Genomic DNA, 24,409 nt, shown 5'->3' with positions numbered 1-24,409 from the left:
ATGTTAAAGAGAGGAAAGAAACAGAGACCGGATTAGTTCCACTCAGATCTACAGACTGCTGTTTTCCTCAGCTTGAAGAGTGCGGGCTGCCATCTGTCACTGTCCAAATCATTTCTGCCTCAATTAAAGTTTGACTTCTACTTTCAGCAACAACTTCTGACTTGCACACACTCTGCACATGCCAGGCTTTAGCAAATTAAAATTGTACATTAACCCCTTGCGCACTAGAGATTGATGCAAAATTCTATGAGGATAAATACAACTCAACAACTACGCACTGCATTCATTTCAACCATTAGCTTTTGTGGCACGTTTCGCTGTGGTTATGATGGTTGTGTCCATGATTAGATGATATAAGTAATGGATACAGACAGTCCCCAGGTTGCTGACAGGTTTCATTCTGGAATCGAAAGCCAGTTGGAAAACAACATAGAACTTTACAAAGGAGTGGTTTGTAAATACACAAAATAGTCGCGTGTGAGCTCTTTAAAATTGCACCCCTGTATGAGCTTGAGTTCATAAGTACGACTGGTCATAAGTCGAATGTTTATAAATCAGGGACCCACTGTATGCTGTAGAAAAAGGCATTTCTATAGAGCTGGTTCAATTTAGGACATTTCAAAGTGATTCACATGATGGTGGATCTTGGAAGGGGTTGGGTGCAAGGTGCAACTTAAGAACGATTGTTTTATTGAATTCCTATAGCGTGGAAACAGGCCATTCACCCCAACATGTCCACATGACCCCTCCGAAGAGCATCCCACCCAAATCCATCCCCTTACTCTACATTTTCTATAGCTAATCCACCTATCCTGCACATCCCTGAGCACAATGGGTAATTTAAAGCAGCCAATTCACCTAATTTGCACTGCACTTTGTCTTTGGACTGCGGGAGGAATCTGCAGCAGCCAACGGAAACCCAAGCAGGCACAAGGAGAACATGCAAACCCCAGACAGATAGTTGTCCAAAGGTGCGATTGAACCCAGGTCCCTGGTGCTGTGAGGCAGCAGTGCTGAACACTGAGCCATTGTGCTCTCAGGTCTTCATAAACTTACTTTCTTATTCTAAGAAGTAGACATACCCTTAGACCTAGGACAAAGTTACATAGCAGCATCTCACGCTAGAGATAACAAGGTGTAGAGCTGGATGAACACAGCAGGCCAGGCAGCATCAGAAGAGCAGGAAAGCTGACGCTTCGGGTCTAGACCCATCTTCAGAAAAACTCTATCAGTCATGTAATGTCTCTTAAATTACCACTGATGCAACTTACTAACAATTTGAGTACTAACCCTTTGCTCTACAGAGGGACGTAGACAGGTAAAGTGCTTGGGCAAAAAGACAAGGAAAATGTTAGGGTGGAATGGTGGGAAAATCCAGGACCAGAGGACGTCTTCTCAGAGTAAAGGGGTCACCCAGTTAGAACAGCAAAGAAGAGGGACATCTTCACTCACAATGCTATGAATGTGTCAAATTCTTTGCCACAGAGGATTGTTGAGGCTGGGTCATTGAGTATGCTCAAGACTGGGATTTTTAATCAGTTAGGGAATCAAGGATTTTAGGAAAAAGGTAAAAAAAGTGGAGTAGATGGTAACCAGGTAAGCCATGATCTCATTGAAAGGCAGTGCAAACTCAATGGACCAAGTGGCTTACTTTTGCTCCTCCATCTAATTTTATGGTCTAACGGTTTTTCAGTTGTCTTCCTATCAACTGTTCCAAACTACACTCACCCCTGCACTGCAATCATTTGTCAACAGCACATCAATTCTGCAAGTTTATTCATGTCTTTCTGTATTTTCTCACTGTGCTGTATAAATCCCCAACTGGGCATCATCAGCAAAGTTTGAAATTGTCCTGACGATTTCTGAGTTCAGATTATATATGCTAGTGTCGTGCAACATTGTTCCAGTACTGATCCTTGTGCAATACCACTGCATTATTTTTACAAGCTCAATTATTACCTTTGACCCCTGCTGTTCACCTCGCACTTCTCTGGGCAAGATTTTAATCACAAGTCTTACCAGCTGGTTGTCAAGTCTTGTCTTACTACAGACCTGTGATACACCTTGAGACCCGTTATTAATTCGAAGGATGCAGAAAATATACATTGTTGTGTTGAGAGTTCACACTGAGTCAACGTGTAAGTGTGGGTGTGTCCTGATTGACTGAACTTCAGAATTGACAGTCTCACTCTCCAGCATCCTGATCACGTGATATAAACAGCCTGTGCTCTTTCTGTTAATGGTGAGTCAACAGCAATTTTGGGAAAAGCTTGAGGCACACAACAACGACTAATGTATTTATATTGCATTTTCGATGTCTTAAAATATTCTAAAGCATTTGTAGGACATAGTAGGATGTAGGACTTAGTTAGCCATTCAGAGCTTTGACCCTGCTCAGTCATTCAATAAGATCGGTGTTGACCTGGTTGTGGTCTCAACCTCACTTTTCTGTCTGTCTTTGACTCTTCTGTTGATCAAAAATGTATCTAACTCTACCTCATATAAACTGTTGACTCAACTTCCACTGCCTTCCAGGAAATAAACTTCCATAACCTAACAACCTTCTGAGAAACAAAATATTCTCGTTATCACCATCTGAAAAGAGGATGTTCATTCTTCACCTGTGACCCCTCAGTCTAGTTTCCATGGCAATAGCAAACATCCTCCCAGTATCGACTTTACTCAATCTCCTTGGGACTTCATGTGTTTCAACAAGATTCCCCTTTATTCTTCTAAACTGGAGTGAAATCAAATAAAATTTGACACCCAGCCACAGAAGTTGGTATTTGTGTAAGGGATCAAAAACTTTGAAAAAGAGATTGATTTAAAAGGGGCATTGTAAAGAAAGAGAAAGAAAGACGGAGAGATTTACAAGGCAAGTTACAAAGCTTTAGAAAGATAAAAACTGGTAATCCGGAATCCCAGGTAAATGTTCTGGGGACATGGTTCAAATCCCAATGTGGCACATGGTGAACTTTGAATTCAGTAAAAAAATCTAGAATAAAAAAAAACTAGCCTAATGGCTATAAATGTCAATTGTCATAAAAACCCAGCAAGTTCACTAAAGTCCTTTTGTCGAGGAAATTTGCATTTCTCAATAGGCCTGATCTACATGTGACTCCAGATCTACAACAACGTGGTTTATTCTTAACTGCCCTCAAGGCAATTGGGGATGGGTAATAAATTCTGGCTCAGCCAGAGACACTAAAGTCCTGTAACAAATATTTTAAAAAGCACCACTGCCAATGGGGGAGCGATAAAAGTTGGTGACCTTCTGGAGACTAAATTTGGGGAAGCGTAGAGATTACAGATAGTTGTTGAATTATGTGTGGCTACTCAAAAAGAAGGCTAAAAATGTTAAAATTGTCACAGTGGAAGCAGAGTAAAATGAGATTTAATCTTCTTACTGTACCTGGCCTGACATGAACATCAGCTGCAGGACAGATAAGAACTTTGACCCACAACATTTGCTGCTCTTACTGTGTAAGTACAACTTATGGTAAAGGATAGAAGGAATGTTATAATGCATTGCCAGGGCAGATAGTCTTGAATCTGGACTTTATAGCTAAGAGGTAAGCACCCTTTAACAGCACCATAACTGACCATTGTCCTGACTCAAAACGTCAGCTTTCCTGCTCTTCTGATGCCACCTGGCCTGCTGTGTTCCTCCAGCTCCACACTGTGTTATCTCAGGCTGCAGCATTGGCAGTTCTCACTAACTCTGACCATTGTCTGTATGCTTTATCACCTGAACTAACCGGGTCATATTGAACAAACCTCCGACAAAATAATGCTTGTTAAAACAAGGAATGAGCTCAGCTGCCGCAGTTGATTTAGCTGCCTCACCTCATGGGACAGCAAAGTGATTAATCAGTGGCAGGCTTGGTTTGCTTTATAAAAATCTCATTTTGGAAGAAATAATTTGAAAAGCAGCGGGAAACACATCTGAATGTTTTGTTATAACCACTGGGAGGCTGGACGCTCGCCAGACCTAATGCACAAGCAGTCAGAGGCCTGCAAAGGCCATTTTTGAGACCAGCTTTTTATTTGATCAGTCATCAATGTGAACATAGCCAGTTAGCTCTTTTTGCAGGTGTTTGCCGCTGGAGGCGGGATCAGTGTAGATTTTCAATCGCAACTCCAATTTTTCTCCCCACAAATACCTTCTTTATTGAAGCAAATAGAAGAAGGCGTGTTGCAGGCGCATATCTTAAAGGGGAAAGTTAAAGTTGCGCATGTTCGATGGGACACGTAAAAAGAGACAGAAGAGGCCTGAATTTTTACTTTATTTTCATGTATGTTGATTTCTACATGATCACTAAGCCCAACTATGTTAATATCCGTGATTCAACATAGAATCCCAAAAGTGTGGAAGCAGGGCGTTCAGCTCAACAAGTCCACACTGACCTTCAGAGAGCCCCACCCAGAACCATCCCCCTGTAACCCCCCTAAACTACACATCCCTGGACACTATGGGCAATTTAGCATGGCCAATCCACGTAACGTGCACATCTTTGGACTTTGGGAGGAAACCAGAGCACCTGGAGGAAACACACACAGACGCGGGGAGCATGTGCAAACTCCACACAGACAGTTGCCCCAGGGTGGAATCGAACCTGTGTCCCTGGCACTGTGAGGCAGCAGTGCTAACCACTGAGCCACCGTGCCACCCTATGGAGTGGAATTTTTTTCAGGTGGCTGGGATATTGTTGCAAAAACAAAACAGCTTTTGCCGGAAAAGCTTAGCAGGTTGGGCAGCGTCTGTGGAGAGAAATCAGAGTTAATGTTTCAGGCTGAGTGACCCTTCCTCAGAACTGTCACTGAGGAATGTGACATGGCTGTGGAAATGAGTTTTGGTAAATACCTTATCAAACATCAGGAATGACAGTGAAATTAATGATGGTGGGCAAGAGAAAAACTGGAACAAAAATCCTATCGGAGAGAAGAACAAGACTTATTCAGGGTGGGCATGCCTGGAAGAAACGTGGCAGTGAGTTAAACAATAAGTCAAAACAAAAAGAACTGCAGATGCTGTAAATCAGAAACAAAAACAGAAATTGCGGAAAAAGCTCAGCAGGTCTGGCAGCATCTGCAGAGAGAAATCAGAGTTAATGTTCGAGGTTGAGTGACCTTTCTTCCAAACTCAGGGTCTTGTTAGCTGGCTGGAGATCTAGTGCGCGTCTAACGCCAATCATGCATTGGCACAGCCACACACATGAGCCTTCACTTAAAATTACAAAATTAAGATGGAGTGGATCGACAAGTGGCTGAGGATGTTCAATGCGGATAAGCATGGCATGATGCACTCTAGTAGGATGAACATTGAAAGATAATACAAAATAGGGGGTACAATTCTCAGGGGTTGCAGGTATGGAGAGAACTGGAATATATGCATACAGATTATTGAGGGTGGCAGTACAGGTAGAGAGAGCAGCTAATAAAACATACAACTTTATTAATAGGAGCACAGGCGATGAGAGCAAAGCAATGATGCTGAACTTGTGCAAGGCACACAGCTGTGTCAAAATTTGGGTGCCACTCTTTGGGAAGAATGTGGATGCTTTGGAAAGAGTGCAGAAGCGAATCACTAGAATGTTTCCAGGGATGAGAAACTTCAGCAATGAAGACAGACTAACAACTTGGTCCTGTGCTCCTTGGAGGTAAAAAGGCTGAGAGGAGACATGATAGGAGTATTCATAATCATGAGCAGGCTGGATGGAGTAGATAGGGGGGAATTTCTGCCCACTCGTAAACGATTGTGAATAGGAGGGTACAGATGTAAAGTGATCGGAAATAGTAGCAAATGTGAATGGGAAATCCTTTTCTCACAGCGAGTGGTTTGCCTGGGAGTGTTGAGGTTCAGCTGAGGCATTCAAGAGGCCGCTGGATGATTATTGATTGGAAACAAAGGTATGAGATAATGTGGTGTGAAGCTGGGTGAACACAGCAGGCCAGACAGCATCAGAGGAGCATGAAAGCTGACATTTCGGGTCGGGACCCTTCTTCAGAAATGGGGGAGGGGAAGGGGGCTCTGGAATAAATGGAGAAAAGGCAGGGGGTGTGATCTGATAACAGGTAGATAATGGAGCAGATAAGTGGGAGAGAAGATGGACTGGTCAAAGAGGCGGTGATGAAGCTAGCAAAGTTAAGTGTAGGTATATAGTGATGGGGATTGGTCAGTGGGGTGGGAAGAGTGGATATGTGGGAGAGAAGATGGACAGATCAATGAGGCAGGGGTGAGAGGGGTGCTGGTCTTGGGATGAGGTCGGGCGTGGGGGGATTTTGAAGCTAGTAAAGTCCACATTGAGACCATTGGGCTGTAGGCTTCCAAGGCGGAATATGAGGTGCTGTTCCTCCAGTTTTCAGGTGGAATGGTTGTGGCACTGGAGGAGGCCCAGGGTGGACATGTCGCCCAGGGAGCGGGAGGGGGAGTTGAAGTGGTTCGCAACTGGGAGGTGCAGTCATTTGTCACAAACCAAAGCAGTCTCCAAGCCTCCACTTAGTCTGACCAATGTAGAGGAGGTCACATAGGGGACAGCGGATACAATAGATGACATTAGCAGATGTGCAGGTGAATATCTGTTTGATGTGGAAGGGTTTTTTTGTGGCCTGGGATGGAGGTGAGTGGGTAGGTGTAAGGGCGGGTGTAGCAATTCCCGCGGTTGCAGGGAAAAGTGCGGGGGGCGGTGGGCCTAGTCGGGAGTGTGGAGCGGACGAGGGAGTCGTGGAGATGGCGGTCCCTCCGGAAAGCTCTTCCCACCTCACTGACCAATTCCCATCCACACTACATGCCTGCACTCACCTTTAATTGCTTTATCCCCACCTCCTTGGCCTGTCTGTCTTCTCTCCCACCTATCCATTCCACTATCTACCTGCTATGACTGAACGCACCTCTCTATTTATTTCAGGGCTCCCTGCCCCCGCTCCCATTTCTGAAGAAGGGCCCCGAACTGAAACATTAACTTTCCTGTTCCTCTGATGCTGCCTAGCCTGCTGTGTTCCTCCAGTTCCACTCTGTGTTATCTTAGACTCCAGAATCGGCAATCCTTACTATCTTTTTTGTACAAAGATATGAGGAAAGGCAGGAGAAGAGCGCTAAGTCATGAGGCTCATTTGGAGAGCTGGTGCGGCTATGATGGACCGAACGACCTCACTCAATGCCCTAACACTTCTGAGATTCTGTGAAGTGTCAGAGTTGCTTCATAAAGCTGGTCAGGCAGTTCATCTATTTCTATTCCATCACAGAAACTGTATCTAACCACTTCCTGTGGAATTGTTCAGAGTCAATGAGTACAAATCAAAGCAGATTGTGAATCAACAAGTTGCTGAACACGGCACGGTTCATCTCTCACCTCAAGGTAAGCTTTAAAACTCTTTCCATATGAGGACTGCTCTGCCTCCAATATTGTCCTGTGTCTTTCTTTAGACAGACATTTGCTTTTGAATATAAATTTTTAAAAAAATCTTTACTTAACCAAGGACAAGTCAACAAGTTCCCTTAAAAGTAAAACCTCCAAAGGCAGTTCAGTTCTCTCACAATGTGGTGTATTACTGAGGAAGTTGGCATGCTTGAGCCTTGTACATGAGCTTAGCACAGCTCTGCCGTCTTTTCTGATTTAAATGAGGGATCGTCTTAAACAAATGCTGGGCGCAGCCCCAGGAGAAGAGAAACAAATGTTTCTGCTTAAACCAGAGATAGTAAGAACTGCAGATGCTAGAGTCTGAGATAACACAGTGGGCACAGCACGGAGGACACAGCAGGCTAGGCAGCATCAGAGAGCAGGAGAGCTGACGTTTCAGATCAGGACATGTCTTCATTAAAAATTTTTCTGAAGAAAATAACAGTGTGGAGCTGGAAAATGCAGCAGGCCAGGCAGCATCAGAGGAGCAAGAAAGTCGACGTTACACTTGTTCATAAACATTTTTTCTGCAGAAGGGTCCCAACCTGAAATGTCAACTTTCTTGCTCCTCTAATACTGCCTGGCCTGCTGTGTTCCTCCAGCTCCATTCTGTGTTATTTCTGCTTAAACCAGTTATGTTATCATCTGCTTTCCTGCTTTGATTGTAGAAGATGAGATCAGCATTAAGTTCTGGTAAACGTGAAGTGTAAGTGGACTGCGTGGTCTGACAGTATCAACAGTTTTTAAGCTACACTTTAGGTGACTACAGTCAATCGATAGGTACTGGAGCATTTACTGAAGAGTTGATAAGTAGATGGATACAAGTCCCAATGCCAGTTGAATTTCCATTATCAATGCACCATTCAAGGGGTATATTTGTGATGAAGACTTTATTTTTTGCTAAATTTCATCCTTTACCACGGTAAAGGCTCTAACCATTTCCTGTGTATTTTTCAATCTGAGAAATAGTGGCGAGTGATACTGCATGAAATCTCATGAACTTTGAAATTTCTACACAGTCAGAACCAAACAATTTCCTGGCCTGCCTGCCAAAGGAAGGCCACCAGGTGTCAAGAGATTGCCCATATCATCCAGTTAAGGAATTAGGTCAGGCCCAATCAGAGGGCCCAATACTAACTCAATCATTGATCAGCAGCCCTAAAGGCAGAGGTGGGCAGGCAGGAGACTGAGATGGCACCTCAGAATGGAGCTGCCTTCTGATCCCTCCAGGAAATTTTGATAAAAAGAATGGGCACAGCTGTCTGGTCTTCAGGGAGAGCCTTTCCATAAGGTCATGGCTTTGAGTTTAGAGTCATAGAATCGCGACAGTGCAAAAAGAAGCAATTGGCCCATTGAGTCTGCACCAACCCTCCAAAGAACATCCCACCCAGACCAATCTCCTCAACCTATCCCCATAACATAATCTACACATCCATGGGCACTATGGGCAATTTAGCATGGTCAATCAACCTAATCTGCACCTCTTTGGACTGAGGAAACCCACACAGACAGTCACCCAAGGCTGGAATTGAAACTGGGTCCCTGGCACTGTGATGCAGCAGTACTAAACGCTGAGCCACATGCCATCCCAAAGCATGCCAGCTCCAATGGCTTCATGATGGACAGAAAGATGTCAAAAGCAATGTCTCATTAATCTCTAGCCTGCCACCTCCGAGCACATTGAGTTCTATATGTAATATATGGATTTTGGCCTCATCAGCAGGGTCCCATTTGACATTAGGAAGCCTCAGTAACTTTTCCTCAGTTTGGTGCTTTAATGCATCTCATTGACAATCCCATTCCGCCAAGTGAGTAAGCGCTGTTGTCTTGTGCCCACCTCTGGCATGATCACTGGGAGCAAAGGCTTGTGGTCCAGGAATTGGGGGGCTCAGAGGCGACAAAACAGTGTAATGAGATAGTGTGGCCTTGTGCCTGAGACCCAGCACCTTCCTACACCCAACAGAATTAAGTTCAAGACATAAGGTCAACATTAGACAATTAATGACCACTTAAAAGCTTCAGTCCACCATTGTTGGGATTAACCTAACTGCAAGAGGATCTGTCGCCAAGCAATATGCCCAACCTTTCCACCTACATGGGCAGCTTGTCACTTGGACTTGGAGGTGTGGTGGTGGTGGGGTGTTGGTGCTGCTTTGAACTGAGAATTTTTACGATGCACAAGAAGACCATTCAGCCCATCAGCCTGCCTGGTTCTTCAAATGAGGATCATCACCTCATGTCAGCCTCCTGCTGTTTTGCCATGCCCTTTCATATTCTTTCTGTCCAAATAATCATCCAAGTTCCTCTTCGATGCTCCAGTTGAATCTCCACCACATTTCCAGACATTGCCATCCACATACTGACTGGTAAGCATTGTAGTTTCAGAAGGATCATAGGGTTACTCTCTCATTAGAGGGAGACAGCTTGTGGTGAGTTTAACCTGTAGGCCACTACACTTCAGTCAAGGGGCAAGATTGGGAAGACACGGCCTTCAAGATAACCTCAGCTGGTCCAAGAATTGAGCCGAACCTGTTGGCATCATTCATAGAATCCCCACAGTGTGGAAGCAGGCCATTTGGCCCATCAAATTTACTTCAGAGAAGCATCCCGTCCAGACCCACCCTCTTACCATATCCCTGTAACACTGCATTTTCTACACTTAATCCACAGGATCTTACCTATCCGTGGACACTACGGGGAAATTTAGCATGGCCAATCCACCCTAACCTGTACATCTTTGGACTGTGGAGGAAATCAGAGGAATCCTACACATACACAGGGAAAATGTGCAAACTCCACACATATAATCGCCCGAGGGTGGAATCGAACACAAGTCCCTGGTGCTGTAAGATGTCAGAGCTAACCAACCATGCTGCCTTGCGTTGCAAGCCAGTCACCCACCGAACTGAGCAAACCAACCCCCTTAAACTATGTGAAAAAGTGTCTTTTTGTTTCAAATCACTCTTGCTTCTTTCACAGATCACTTTAAATCCATGCCCTCTCATTCTTGTCCTTTTTGTCCCTTTTACAAGCAGAACCAGTTTCTCCCCACCTGCTCATGATTTTGAAAATCTCTAGCAAATCTCCTCTTCTCCTTTCCACAGAGAACAGTCTCAACCTCTCCAATCTATCCCCAACACTGAAGTTTCTCATTCCTGGAGCAATCTTCTAACTGCACCCTCTTCAATGCATTCACATCTTTCCTGTGAAGTGGCAGCCAGAACCGCACAGAATGCTCCCACTGAGGGCTAACAAGTGTCTTATACAAATTCAACATCATCACCTTAGGGTGGCACGGTGGCTCAGTGGTTAGCACTGCAGCCTTACAGCGCCAGGGACCCAGGTTCAATTCCTGCCTCTGCCAACTGTGTGGAGTTTGCACATCCTCCCTGTGTCTGCGTGGATTTCCTTCGGGTGTTCCGGTTTCCTCCCACAGTCCAAACTTGTGCAGGCTAGGTGGATTGGCCATGCTAAATTGCCCATAGTGTTCAGGGGTGTGTGGGTTATATGGGTCTGGGTAGGATGCTTCTAGGGGCAGTGTGGAGTTGTTGGGCCAAAGGGCCTGTTTCTACACTGTAGGGAGTCTAATCTAATCCTTACTGTTGTACTCTATTTCCCTGTTAATAAAGTCAAGGACACTGTTGCTTTGTTTATTGTTTTCTCCCTGCTGTTCTGTCTCCTTCAATGATCTGCACACATAAATACCCAGGTCCACATCTGCTCCTGCATCCCCTTTCAAACTATACTCATTATTTTATATTGTCTTTCAATGATTTTCTGATCAAAATCAGTGCCTGATTAAGGAATGGTCAGAGGTGCCCGCCCTCGCTTCTGGATCCACTGCCCCCTTTCCCCACAATCCCCAATCCCAGAAACCCCAAGCCCTCCAAGAAATTGGTTAACTCACAACTTGATGTTTTACCCTGGGGTATTAATTCCAAGTGAAGGCCCATTGGTGACTTCACCACTGACTAATGGGCATTAGATTTGACGCTGAAGGAGTCGATGTGGGTGTCTTGCTGGTTCTCCAGATGATTGATGCCTCCCCCAAATACCTCAACACGATTGCAAGCACCCAGTATATTATTTTCAACTATTACTCCTCAGTCCTTTGTCCAACCCTGTAATGTGGGGATGATATGATTTGGCCTATAGTTAGAGTAATGTGGGAAACTGCAATGTGTACCTTTAAAGTATCTTTAAACAGCTGAATTCAGGGCAGCAGAGTTGCCAAAGGTCAGGAGCACTGGATGCAGAGCCAAAAACTGAGAAAGAGCTCCCCTCAAATAGAGCAGCTCTTCAGAATACACAGAGAGCTGGATTACAGTCTTGACTGGGTCACTCAATATTAAAGGCGGGCTAGAAATTGGCAAATAAACTTACAAACGTATTGAATGGACCACATTCTCCATCCCAGACAGTTGCTACATCAAACATGGTGATAAAGCTTGATGGAATTATTCCATTCTCATCCCGTATTGGATAATAAACAACTCTAAAAGAGCTTTAATATAAGAACATCATTCACTCAGTAGAATTACAATCTTGATTGTGTTCAGTTTCGGAACCTAGGTTAACGATTACATTTTTCTTCCAAGTGACACCAAGAGGTTTCATTTACTTTTGGTCTAGCCCTCATTAATGTCCCTCTAAATGGAGAAACCTAAACTCTAGCTTAGAACTTTCGCAGCATGTCTCACATGCATGAGTGAGAAGATGAAGCAGAAAAGGTAACGTAATACATAGAGCATGCTGCTCCTATAAACCCTCGACATGATGCAACATCATGCACTCTATCCTGGCCGTTTTGTCCTCTACATGAATTAAACAGGAGCAATTATTTAAAGATTCATTCTTTAGAAGACATAATGCTTCTGTTTCTGGGACAGATATCTTGATTGAGTGCTGACCGCTGAGTGATGGCTTGTGGTGCATTGAGCAGCAAATGTTTGACATTTCCATGGGATCCTTTCACAGGCAGCTTGGGTACAGGCTTGGAAGTGGTTGAGTGCTAGAAATAGCCTTATTCGCCAGAATGCCAGTTCCCCAGCTCAACCTATTTCTGTGCATTTTCTATTAAGGAGAGAATGGGTGCATTGGTTGCCAGTGGAGGTATGTCTGCTCACAGGCAGTATCCATCACGGCTCATTAAGAGCTATGTAGAGCCAAAGACAGGAAGTTGAATTGTGGGCACATGTTTGAGTAGCTGTAGGTGCACTCCTAGTGACAGATTGATGAGGAGGAGGAGTGCCAGTAATTCAGAATTGTCTATAGCTCCTCATTGTCAGCCAAAAAGTCACCAGGCATTTGACTTCCCAATGGCAAAGGTTTAGCAACTAAAAAGTTGGAGAGGATCTCTTAAGGTACATCTCTACTTACCTTCTATCACTGACAGATCCTCCAGCATCCTGCCTGCTTTCCTTAATAAGGTGGCAGACCAGTTTCCATGTCGACAAAAAGCTGCACTTGTAAGAGAAATAAGAAAGTCTGGAACTGGATGCTTGGGGACCGCTTTGCAGAACACCTCCGCTCGGTTCGCAATAAACAACTGCACCCCCCAGTCACAAACCATTTTAACTCCCCCTCCCATTCCTTAGATGACATGTCCATCCTGGTCCTCCTGCAGTGCCCTATTGATGCCACCCGAAGGTTGCAGGAACGGCACCTCATGTTCCTCTTGGGAACCCCACAGCCCAATGGTATCAATGTGGATTTCACAAGCTTCAAAATTGCCCCTCCCCCCTCTGCATCCCAAAACCAGCCCAGCTCGTCCCCGCCTCCCTAACCTGTTCTTCCTCTCACCTCTCCCCTCCTCCCACCTCAAGACACACCCCCATTTCCTACCTACTAACATGATCCCACCCCCTTGATCTGTCCATCCTCCCTGGACTGACCTATCCCCTCTCTACCTCCCCACCTACACTCACCTTTACTGGCTCCATCCCCGCCTCTTTAACTTGTCTGTCTCCTCTCCACCTATCTTCTCCTCTATCCATCTTCGATCCGCCTCCCCGTCTCTCCCTATTTATTTCAGAATCCTCTCCCCATTCCTCTTTTCTGATGAAGGGTCTAGGCCCGAAACGTCAGCTTTTGTGCTCCTAAGATGCTGCTTGGCCTGCTGTGTTCATCCAGCCCCACACTTTGTTATCTCGGATTCTCCAGCATCTGCAATTCCCATTATGTCTTGTATTAGAAATGCCTGGAGGGAAAATCCTGCCCCTTGTCTCTAATGATGCTGTCACCAGCCTGTGGCAGGAATCTGACATTTTCAGTCCCCAGTGACAGTTTCAGGACAATTATTAACTCTTCTTTTGTTGAAAGCACATTTCTCTACCCTGTGTCATTTGTGGTGAATGATTTGTAAATATTTGGTACCAGTGAAATCCTTCACCCATATTTCAGAATGTAGTGGGGACAGGGAACAATCATCTTCCATTCAACATACATGAATTTGTACAGTCAGTGAACAAGTTATCTTCTTTAAAGACAAGATGACTATGGGGAGACATAATAGAGATATTGGAAATTATGAGGGACTTTCAATAGAATAAATAGAGAAAGCTATATCCAGACTAGAATTTTCAGTAGCTAGAGGACATAGATTTAAGGTGATTGGCTAAAAGTATGAGAAATGATTTGAGGTGGCTTTTTTTAATGCAGTGAGTTGTTGTGATGTGGAATGCAGAAGGAGTCGCATTTTAATTTAAAACTTTCAAAAGTTAATTGGATAAAAACTTGGAGAAAACAAAACTACATATCTGGAGAAAGAGCTGGGAGTGAGACCAATTGTACAGCCATACCTAAACCCCACTTATCCATTGGGGATTGAAATTTAAGGCACGAGAATTAAATACAGCAACTTGAACCACACTTATAAAAGATTTCATGTTAGTTTTTTTAATTGGCTGGAGACCTTTAAAGTCACAGAAGGCCAGTAGAGATAAAAAAAACTTTTAAACCTGAAGCTATGATAACAGGTTTTATTTTTCTGTCAGGAATGATAACAATAATGACCATAAATCTGCTTTTCAGTCATGCAGAACTCTCTCCTTGAGGTCTTTCACTTATTGCCCTGTCAGAGATGCCTTCATACTCTGCTGAATTTGTGGTTGACATGTTGATGATATATTTTAAAAGTACATCTATTGAATAGAAGAATTTGTTCTCTAAAGCTTCTCCTGTCCCATTAAACAAATGGCTCAACTTATGCTACATTGATATCCCTGAATTCTTTGCAAATGGGTGATTTAGTTATTTAAGACAAAGCTAGATAAGTGAGGAGAAAGGAATAGAGCATGTGGTAATGAGGTGAAATGCTACAAATGGGAGGAGGGGTAGTGGAACATAAAAAGGCCACAAATACATACTATTCATCCTGTTTCTGTGCTGACCTCAATGTAATCAGATCAAATATATTTGTAATTTCCAAATGTTGAAATTTCTGCACAATAACATACCCATGTAATTCATCGTTGCACAATTATTAATTCCAAAGCAGTTTAAATTCCAGAGAACGGAGATAATGGGAACTGCAGATGCTGGAGAATCCAAGATAACAAAGTGTGGGGCTGGATGAACACAGCAGGCCAAGCAGCATCTTAGGAGCACAAAAGCTGACGTTCCAGGTCTAGACCCTTCATTAGAAAAGGGGGATGGGGAGAGGGTTCTGAAATAAATAGGGAGAGAGGTGGAGGCGGACTGAAGATGGATAGAGAAGAAAATAGGTGGAGAGGAGAGTATGGTTGGGGAGGTAGGGAGGGGATCGGTCAGTCCGGGGAGAATGGACAGGTCAAGGGGGCAGGATGAGGTTTGTAGGTAGGAAATGGAGGTGTGGCTTGAGGTGAGAGGAGGGGATAGGTGAGAGGAAGAACAGGTTAGGGAGGCAGAGACAGGCTGGGCTGGTTTTAGGATGCAGTGGGGGGAGGGGAGATTTTGAAGCTGGTTAAGTCCATATTGATACCATTGGGCTGCAGGGTTCCCAAGCGGAATATGAGTTGCTGTTCCTGCAACCTTCTGGTGGCATCATTGTGGCACTGCAGGAGGCCTAGGATGGACATGTTGTCCAAGGAATGGGAGGGGGAGTTGAAATGGTTTGCAACTGAGAGGTGCAGTTGTTTATTGTGAACCGAGCGTAGGTCTTCAGTCCGCCTCCCCCTCTCTCCCTATTTATTTCAGAATCCTCTCCCCATCCCCCATTTCTGATGAGGGGTCTAGGCCCAGAACGTCAGCTTTTGTGCTCCTGAGATGCTGCTTGGCCTGCTGTGTTCATCCAGCCCCACACTTTGTTATCTTAAATTCCGGAGAACATTCACAGTAACCACCGCCACTTAAGTAATGGGCTGCAGAATATATTTTGATTGTAGTGCTCGTGGCAATCACATAAGCATCTCTCTCCAATTGTCATGGGGGAAATTAACCCCTAAAGAGCCACTGGGGATGGTCAGCTCTAAGAGCTGCTCATAAGTTCACCATTTCACCAGAGATGCTTTTAAACACCTGTCAGTGAGAATTTCCTTAGGGATTCCTTTGAACAAGCCTCATAGTGTTGCTAGTATAGTATTGCAATTCTCCTAGTAGAACACCCGTTCAAGTACCATAACTCTTCTTGTACAACAGCCACCCACGCCCCCCAAACCACAACTCTTCCACCTTAACATCACTTTCAGTATTGAAAAATCTCCTAGAGCACCATGCCATCCAAACCAAACCCTCCCCGCACAACATTCATTCCAGGAACATAACTGTCAATGTATGAAAGCCCTTACTCTCAGTGCAACATCTAGATAACATCCAGCTGTAGGTTGAAGGTCTTCTTTCAATGCAGAATATTCTAAACTGTCATCATTATTTGAATAAATGTAAAATCTGCATAAAGTTTCAGTTTAACTTTATCATCTTTAATGTTCTAACTTGCGTTAAAAAATGCCTAATATAATTTAATGAGATAACAAGGTGTGGAGCTGGATGAACACAACAGGTCAAGCAGCATCAGAGGAGCAGGAAGGCTGAAGTTTCGGGCTTACACCCTTCTTCAGAAATGGGGGAGGGCAAGTGGATTCTGAAATAGAGACGGGGGGACGCAGATGGATGATGGATAAAGGAGCAGATAAGTGGAGAGGAGACAGACAGGCCAGAGAGGAGGGGAGAGAGCCAGTAAAGGTGTGTGTAGGTGGGGAGTTAGGGTGGGGATAGGTCAGGGAGGACGTACAGGTCAAGGAGGCAGGATCAAGCTGGTAGGCAGGAGGTGGGGTTGGGGCTTGAGGTGGGAGGAGTGGATAGGTGGGAGGAAGGACAGGTTAGGGAGGCAGGGACGAGCTGGGCTGGTTTTGGGATGTGGTCGGGGAGGGGAGATTTTGAAGCTTGTCAAGTCCATATTGATACCATTGGGCTGCAGGGTTCCCAAGCAAAATATGAAATGCTGTTCCTGGAACCTTCGGGTGGCATCGTTGTGACACTGCAGGAGGCTCAGGGCGGAAATGTCGTCCAAGGAGTGGGAGGGGGAGTTGAAATGGTTCATGACTGGGAGGTGCAGTCATTTGTCATGAGCCAAGTATAGGTGTTCCACAAAGCAGTCGCCAAGCCTCCACTTGGTTTCCCTGATGAAGAGGAGGCCACAACGGGAACAGCAGACGCAGTATACCACATTAGCAGATGTGCAGGTGAACATCTGCTTGATGTGGAAGGTCTTCTTGGGGCCTGGGATGGGGTTGGGGGGGAGGTATAGGGGCAGGTGTAGCACTTCCTGCGGTTGCAGGGAAAAGTGCCAGGTTGTCTGTCTATTTTACACAAATACGTTAAGACTCTAAAGTGGGCTCTAATTAACTGTGCATCAAGAAGTGATTCTGGAATAGAGAAAGTTAAGGGTCATTCAGTCGAGGGCTTTAAAATTGTGAAGAGGTTTGTTGGGGTCGACAGAGTGCAGATGTGTTCTGCGGAAGGATCACTCGACTTGAAATGTTAACTCTGATTTCTCTCCACAGATGTGGCCAGACCTGCTGAGCTTTTCCAGCATGTAATGTCTTTATTTCTGATTTAAAGAATTCACAGTTTTTCAGTTTTTGTGCAGATGTTTCCAGTTTGTGCACTGAATAAATATCTAGGGAATAGGCATATAAGATACATAGAAAATAATAACAAAGAATTCAAAAGAAACTTCTTTAGCCGGAGATTGGTGGAATGTAAAGGTTGCTACATGTAGAACACAGTTGAAATCTGATTCAATATGAAATATACACAGTAGCTACAGAGTACAATGCATGTTGTAATGGGCTATGAATGGCCGCAGTCCTTCCACAGCCTGCATTGCAAATTACCAATGGATTCTGCATCATTACCCATGGCTGAGTATAAATCAGCACAGCTTCTATAAATAGTTTTGCAACATTATCACAGCATAATTATAAATGGTGTTTCAGAGTTTCAAGCAAAATTTTCAGTTTCACCATTTTTGCATTCATTTATCTTCAGTTGCCTTGAATAGAAGCTCAGGGATTCCCTCCATACTCCACTCTGCTTCTTGCCCCTTCTTTCCTCCTTCTGGGCAATCCTTAAAATCTAACTCTCATGAGATAATCAAACCTAACACTTAGCCAGAGGAAACACATAGAAAATAAAATGTAAAATTGGAAAGGAATGTACTGGTCATACAAGACAAGTCAGAGCAGTATGTGTTATTCCCTTGTTTTACTGTTTTTATCTTTTGGGACTTTAAATCACTCATTCATATTTTGTTTTGTAATGTCTTCTGAAGTGGTCTGGTTAAAGGTGCTACAGTGAGAATTGGATAGCTGGGTTTTTTTCTGATTGGCAAAATGTAACAAGTTGGTGGTGTTATGGGGGAGGGGGGGCATGGTGCACAAGTGGGTGCCACAGGGTTTAGTCATGAGGCCTCAACAAGTTACAATCTATATTACTAACTTGGAAGCAGAGATAGAAAGTAGTATCGCAAAATTTGCAGGTGATACTGAAATAGGTGGGAAAGCAAATTGCAACAAAGAAATAAGAAATTTACAAATTGATATGGATAGCTTAGGTGAATTGTCCAAACCTTAGCACATGAAGTTTTCTTGGATAAGTGTGAGGTTACCCATTTTGGTTGGGGGAATAGAAAGGCAACTTATTACCTAAATGGAACAAAACCCCAGGGTGCTTCAATGCAGAGGGATCTTGATGTCATTGTGCATGACTTACAGAAAACCAGCATGTAGGTATCGCCGATAATAAGGAAGACAAATGAAATTTTTGCATTTATTGCTAAAGGAACAGAGTATACAAGTATGGAAGTGTTGCTTCAACTGTCCAAAGCATTAATGAGACCTCATCTGGAGAAATTATGTACAATTTTGGTCTCCTTAATTGAGGAGGGATGGAGTTGCATAGGAGGCAGTTTGGAGGAGGTTCACTAGATAAATTCCAGAGATGAGGGTTTTATATAATGAAGAGAGACTGAGCAGTTTAGATGTATCTCGAATTTAGAAGAATGAGAGGGGATCTATTTGTGTTATATAAGATACTAAAGGGGAATGGCGAAGCAGACAGAGAAAGCACACTTCCTCATGTAGGACAATCTAGGATGAGAGGTCATTGTTTTAAGGTAAGCGGTAGCAGATTTAAGACAGAGATGACGAGAAATTATTTCTCAGAAAGGGTCATGAATCTGTGGAATTCACTACCGCAGAATGTGGTGGATGCTGGGACATTGTGTAATATCAGGAAGCAATAGATAGATTTTAATTTAGTAATGGGTTAAGGAGTTATGGGGAGCAGCAAGAAAGTGGAGTTGAGGCTGAGATGAGATCAGCCATGAACGTATGGAATGGCAGATTTGGTTTGAGAGGCTGAATTTCCTACTCCCTGTTCCTAGTTCTTATGTTCCTATAAATTGCTGTTTGGTGGTGATCTTAGTGTGAAGAAGCTTTAGATTCATTTTCAAAAGAAACAAGTCACTTAATCTGGATATTGATGAAAAGAAGTCTTGTGGAGACCAGTCAGAACTTTAGAAGCAGAAAATTCTGGAAGAATGCCAAGTCAAATCATTCTGAAGAAGGTCCTTGACATTAAATACTATGTCTGTTTCTCCCTCCACTGCTGCAGTGAGAGCTGCTGAGTTTCTCCAGCATCTTTGCATTTTATTTCTAAATTTGCAGCAGCTGCAACATTTTGCTAGATTCTGTACCAAGCAGGAGCCTTTGTGATTAATTGGATCCATTTCTCAGATCTAATGGAATGAAAGCTGTGCAGCTTTCTGCAGTTCACTTTTCGATTTGATCAGTTCCAGCTGAGAAGCTGGATCACATTACAAACACTGCACCCAATTTACAAAAAATACTTATGCCAACAAATTCTTTAATCAGCATTGCCCATGGCTCATTATAATACTGATAGCACACAGAGAAAATCTCATGCTCATGCAGCGACTCTCTCGGACTGTGGCCCAGATGGTGTCTGATTAAAAATGTGATTCGTTTCACTGGTTTAAAGGGAATGCTGCGTCCTGACTGTCTTTACAAATGCTTCAATCTGTCTTCAGACAAGAAATCTAAGCGATCAATGCTGGCATGATGTCATTCAAACTTGGATTTATCATTTTGACTCCACTGATGCATGTTAATGTACCAGGACCTGTACTGACACCTGTAATTAGACTTTACATGCTTTTGCTCCTTCGCAGCACATCTAATTTTATGCTTTGGCATTGAGAGTAATTCTTAACTCATTATTTTGTCTCCTGGCTGTGAATGATTTTGACCAACATAGCACACGACTTTATGTGAAAATGCAGATTCAGTTTGCGATCAGATCATGGATAGATTACGTAAATCAGAAGGTTTTTCACTGAGTTAGCTGCCTCATCACAACCGACAGTAGTCCAGCAAGAAACTGAGATGATTACAAAGATATATGAATAACTTGACAAATTAAAAATGCTTAAGCAGCGGAGGTTCCACATTATTTCTATACATGAAAATAAACATCCCTTTGTAATTATTATTTCACCTTAAGCAGTGACAGTATACAAGAACGATGCTGCTTTTCTATGGTGTCTTCATATAAAGCTGAAACAACATACTTCACAGAGATAAGATCAGACAAAAAATGGATTTGAAGTCAAAGAAGGAAGGTCACCGAGGGTTTAGACAAAGAGCAAGGTTTTGAAAAGCGGAAGAGGCAGGAATGTTGAAGGAGGAAATTCCAGAATTTCAGACCTAGACAGATAAAGACATAATAAGTGATGAGTCGAAGAGAAGGTAGGGTTCACACATGGTGACTGACATTGGAAAGGGAGTTCTGAGGCAAGTGCACAAGTATGTTAAAATATGAGGGTGAAATGTTTGGAGGTTTGGAACACAAGAAGGACAGTAATGTTTAGAATGGATCTCTACAATGTCAATTGGCATTTTAAAAAATTCTTTCATGGAAATAAGGCATTACTGGAAAGACTCACATTTGCTGCCCATCCCCCCCCCCCCCCCCAGACTTTTAAAAGTCAACCACATCTCCCTGGATCTGGATTCTGCTGATCAAGTAAGGGTGAAATTCATTTTTATTCTCTTGTGGGCATCACTCTCTCACCAGCATTTACTGCCCACTCCTAATTGCCCTTGAGAAGGTAGTGGCGAGCTGTCTTTTGAACCTCTGTGGTCCACTTGCTGTGGATTGACCCACAATGTACTTAGAGAGGGAGTTCCAGGATTTTGACTCAGTGACAGTGAAGGAACAGCCATATATTTCCAATTCAGGATAACGAGTGACTTGGAAGGCTACTTGTAGGGGGTAGTGTTCCCCTGTGTTCGCTGCCTTGTCCTCCTAGATGGAAGTGGTCATGGATTTGGAAGGATTTTTGGTGAACTTCTGCAATGCATCTTGTAGATAGTACACACTGCTGCTACTGAGCAGTGGTGGAGGTACTGGATGGTCATGGATAGGGTGCCAATCATGCAAGCTGCTTTGTTCTGGATGGTGTCAAGCTTCTTGAGTGTTGTTGCCCTCATCCAGGCAAGTGGGGATTACAGCATCACACTCTAGATTTGTGTCTTGTAGATGGTGGACAGGCTTTGGGGAGGCAGGAGGTGAGTTATTTCTAATGGGGAATAAAACCAGAAGAATTTTACAATTGATGACAGTTTCATGGTTGTTATTACTAAGACTAGATTTAATTCCAATATCTTTACAATTAATTAAACTTAAATTGTGCAACTTGCAATAGTGGGTTTTAAACTAGTGTGCCTCCAGTACAGCGTCATTGCACCATTGTATTTTTCTGTATGGATGTGTGCATATGTGCAGTTAATGTGCATTTATGTGGGGTAATACTGTAAGGCCATAATTATATCATTAAGATTTGTACATGAGTGTGCTGGCAGGTTTCACATGCATGGTTACAACACATTATTGTGTTACTTTCTAATAAAATAAGTATTACATCAATATTGCAGAGTAAATGAACCAATTATTTGGTGCTTAGTGACTTTAAAATGCATTTCCAAGTCTGGGTTGAAGTTTTGAAGGTTGTTTGAAAGCTTTTGTTCAGCAGCTTGTCTCTATAGGCCTTGTTTGAGTATTATTGCTTTTTGTTCCTCATCTTCTTAATACTTGCACAGGCTTGTTGTGGCAGGCATTGATTTGTTGGTCGAAATAATGGTTTCTCTGCTACTTTCAGATAATGGTAAAAGCTTATAGTGAGCTTTTCTTCACTATTCATTTGATGAGCTCTTGACATGCCAGAAGGTGAAATGAGGGGTCTCCAGCAAAAGGTCTCTAGTGGGAACATTTTTGCGATCTGTTCCATGTTTTGAGATCTCAGCAACTGACAAGTCCTCCCTATTTTGATGGTTGGTGCAAAATGATTGTGTTGCAATTATACTGCATGTGGTGCGGCATCAAATTCATGTGGGTGGCCGACACATGCTGAGCAGCACACAGTGGTTGAATCTGTGTATTGGATTCAGGGTCAAATGACATCATATTTCAAACCATTTTGCTATTCTGTAAAGTAAAGAAGGGGAACTGAGACAGCATCTTTACGTCAGTCTGTTACATCCTCAATGGTTTTGATTCTAACCCCTGCACGCTTTAGAAACTGGGAAGTTTGGGAATTCTTTGAGGAAGTAACATGCAGGTTATATAAAGAAGAGGCAATGGTTGGAATATATTTGGATTTTCAGAAGTGTTTGATAAGGTACTTCACCTTGGGCTACTTAATAAAATAAGAATCCATGGTATTGGAGGTAATTTATTAGCATTGATTGAGGATTGACAAACTAACAAAAGACAGAGAGTTGGGATAAGGGGGCATTTTTAGAATTTCAACCTGAATGTAGTGGTGTGACACAAGGATCAGTGTTGGGACCACAATTATTTACAACATATTAATGAATCGAATGAGGAAAATGAATGCCAAGATTGCATGTGACACAAAATAGATGGGAAGGCAAGTGGTGAGGATCAGACAAACAGTCTGCAGGGGGATACAGACAAGTTAAGTGAGTGAGCAAAACCTTGGCCAATGGAATAAAATGTGGGGAGATGTGACGTTATACACTTTGGCGGGAATCATTGAAGAGCTGCATGTTATTTAAATGGTGAAAAGCTGCAGAAAGCTACAGCACAGAAGGATTTAGGATTCCTTGTCCATGAGTTGCAAAAGGCTACCACAGAAGTTCAGCAGGTAAAAGGACAGCAAATAGAATGTTGTCCTCCATCTCAAAAGGGATGGAGAGAGTTTTGCTAAGTCTGTACAAGGCACTAACAGACCACAGCTGAAATATTGTGAACCATTTGGACTCTTTATCTTAGGAAAGATATACTGGCAGTGCAAGCAGTCCAGAGAAAATTCACTAGGCTTCTCCCAGGTATGGAAGGACTGTCGTATAAGGTGAAGTTGAGTAGATTGGGCCTGTACTCATTACAATATAGAAGAATGGGAGGTGACCTCATTGAAACATACAAGGCTCTTGGAGACTTGACAGGGTAGCTGTTGAAATATTGTTTGCCCTTTTGAAAAAGTCCAGGACCAGAAGGCATAGACACAGAATAAGGCATTGCACATTTAAGATAGAGATGAGGAGGAATTTCTTCTCTCAGAGGGTAGTGAATCTCTGGAATCCTTTACCATAGAGGGCTGTTGAGGCGGGGCCATTAAGTATTTTGTTATTGGGAAAAAGCAGGTAAGTGAATTCAATGATTATCAGCTCAGACTTGATCTTAACAAAATGTAGAGTGGCCCAAATGGGTTGATTGGCCTAATTACAGTCTTTATAGCCTTAAAAACTCAGAAGCAAGAAATCTAACTACACTCTACCCATTTAGGATACAGATCAGCTCCTGCAAAACATACCCAAAAGTCACAGCCCTATCACTGAAATGTAACGGAATGTGAGGCTGCCAGGTTTGAGGCTGGTTATTGAACCCATCCTCTGCTTGTCCGCCCCCTTCCCCAGCTCACAGTTAATGCTGGGTTAGCGGTGTGCCTCGTTGTTTTTCTACCTATTTTCAGAATGTCCGCTTCATCTTGTCTGTCAATGGTTTTGTTTTGTATGTCTGTAAAATTATTATGAATGTCAAAATGGCTAGCAAGTTAAAATATCAAATATCATAAGAAATAGGATTAGGCTATTTGACCAATTGAGCCTGGTCTACCAGCCACAGCTAATCTGATTACTACCTTAACTTCAATTTCCTGTTTCTCCCCTTCCCCAGAGATCTAATATATTCAATGAACCAACTGTACTGCTCTCTGTGGAAGAGAATTTCAAACACTAACTGCTCTTTGAGGGAATAAATTCCTCCTCAACTCTGTCTTAAATAGAAGACTAGGATCTTTAAACAGTGCCTCCTAGTTCCAGATATCCCCACAAGGGGAAACATCCTCTCAACATCTACCCTGTCCAGCCAAGACGGGTCTAGAAGTGTGCAAAGAGTTAAGAGTATATACAATGTTGTGGTCCTTGACAAATGTCAGGCTGTCCGTCTGCCTATCAGAAACAGATTTAACATGCTTCACCCATTCT

At 43.2% G+C, this 24,409-nt stretch overlaps 1 protein-coding gene across 2 annotated transcripts in view; it reads left to right on the top strand.

The window, feature by feature from the left end:
- The window catches only part of lrrc3ca (leucine rich repeat containing 3Ca), a 177,647-nt gene that overhangs the window by 110,204 nt on the left and 43,034 nt on the right, over nucleotides 1-24,409 (top strand). The window contains exon 1 of one of the 2 annotated variants that reach the window (XM_048560807.2): nucleotides 7,304-7,358. The exons of the other annotated variant lie outside the window; for it this stretch is intronic. The gene's annotated coding sequence lies outside the window, so the exon portion shown is untranslated. Of the gene's footprint in view, nucleotides 1-7,303; nucleotides 7,359-24,409 lie in introns of those variants that run through there. 2 annotated transcript variants of the gene reach the window in all.

Source organism: Stegostoma tigrinum, chromosome 31, assembly GCF_030684315.1.
Source record: "Stegostoma tigrinum isolate sSteTig4 chromosome 31, sSteTig4.hap1, whole genome shotgun sequence".
Taxonomy (NCBI): domain Eukaryota; kingdom Metazoa; phylum Chordata; class Chondrichthyes; order Orectolobiformes; family Stegostomatidae; genus Stegostoma; species Stegostoma tigrinum.
Note: the sequence above shows the minus strand (reverse complement) of the source record. Positions and strands in the feature narration are given on the sequence as shown.